General features: G+C 37.3%; 1 pseudogene; it reads right to left on the bottom strand.

Annotated features, from left to right (window-relative positions):
• Positions 1-593: 593 nt before the first annotated feature.
• LOC143393554 (Golgi apparatus membrane protein TVP23 homolog B pseudogene) lies at positions 594-1,019 on the bottom strand (annotated as a pseudogene).
• Positions 1,020-1,343: the final 324 nt, after the last annotated feature.

Below are 1,343 nucleotides of genomic sequence, written 5' to 3'. Positions count from 1 at the left end.
TATAAAAATAAAAGAAAATTTTAGAAACTAGTTAACACTACCAGCCTGAATTTGTTTTTCACTTGTGCATGTCTAACGTAAGAAATTTCAACATGAAGTATATATTTAAAATTAACATTTTTTTCTAACTTTTTAACTCATATACAAGCCAAGTGTTTACTCTTAATAATGGAATCAACTTATTTCTGAAAATAACCTATAGAAATAGTATGTAAACACACATACCTTTGAGATAGATTAAGAACATCCTATATTCTATGGATCAAAATGCAAATATCTCTTTAACATATGTAAACTAACACATTAATTTGGGACATATGGATACATTACTATATGCATACATATGCACACCTAAAATAAATTCTGACAATGTTCTTAATGATATCATACTTCCCAGCCTCAACTACTAGAAAAAGAAAATTAAAACTTTGTTTAAAAAAGAAACCAGTTTTTATAGTAACTTTGTAAGTGAAAACAAAACAAACAAAAAATCAATGCTCCTTTTTGCAACTGGACTGAGCTCTAAACAATTCATAATCAAGAATCTCTTTGGCCATTCCCCAGTATCACAGAAAACATAATTTTCTCTCTATTCAAGAAGTCTGTTCATTTCTGGTGTTTTGTTTTAAAAACTGCATTCCAAGATACCAGGTAGCCATGCTGGTTAAATTCTTCCAGCTGCCCACTTGCACCTAATGTAACCATACAGGTTGGCACCCTGTAGCACCACACCCATGATAACCATGCCAACCATTTTACTCTGAAGGAGAAGAGAGCACTAAAGGCAAATATCACTCACAGCACTGGACAGGCAATTAGTCCTAACCAAAAGATTCTTGAATCAACTTCTGAAAGAGTTTTATTCTCCTGAGGAGATGCCTTCCTGGACTCAAACACCCAATGACTCTTTCCATCCTCATCAATACGATTCCACCACCCAAGGCCTACCATCAGTCTCTACCTGTGACGTTCTTCACTGCCCAAAAGTCACATGACAACAACAAGATAATTGTCACCATTCAAGCAATAAAGCTGCTGCTGAGCAATTCACAGAGAAGATAGACTATAATGGCACTGACTCGGAAGAACAAATGGAAAAATGATGCCACTGGATGTCGGATTTTGGATTTTGGTCTATTAGTTTTCTCTTCTTCTGCATCAAACAATGAAACCTCTTCAGTGTCATCATTGCTGTCCTGAGTGCAAGGCTCTGCCAGGGTCTCCTATTCCTACAGGATTGCAGGATACCCCTACAGGACAGGTCACAAGGGAGCTGAAGAGGTGTCCAGAGGCCGCACCCCTTTCACTTCCTGGCGTGCATGATGTGTAAGATGGGCCGAGGA

Source organism: Callospermophilus lateralis, chromosome 3, assembly GCF_048772815.1.
Source record: "Callospermophilus lateralis isolate mCalLat2 chromosome 3, mCalLat2.hap1, whole genome shotgun sequence".
Classification (NCBI taxonomy): Eukaryota; Metazoa; Chordata; class Mammalia; order Rodentia; family Sciuridae; genus Callospermophilus; species Callospermophilus lateralis.
The sequence above is the reverse complement of the archived record's forward strand: the minus strand, read 5'-3'. Positions and strand labels throughout refer to the sequence as shown.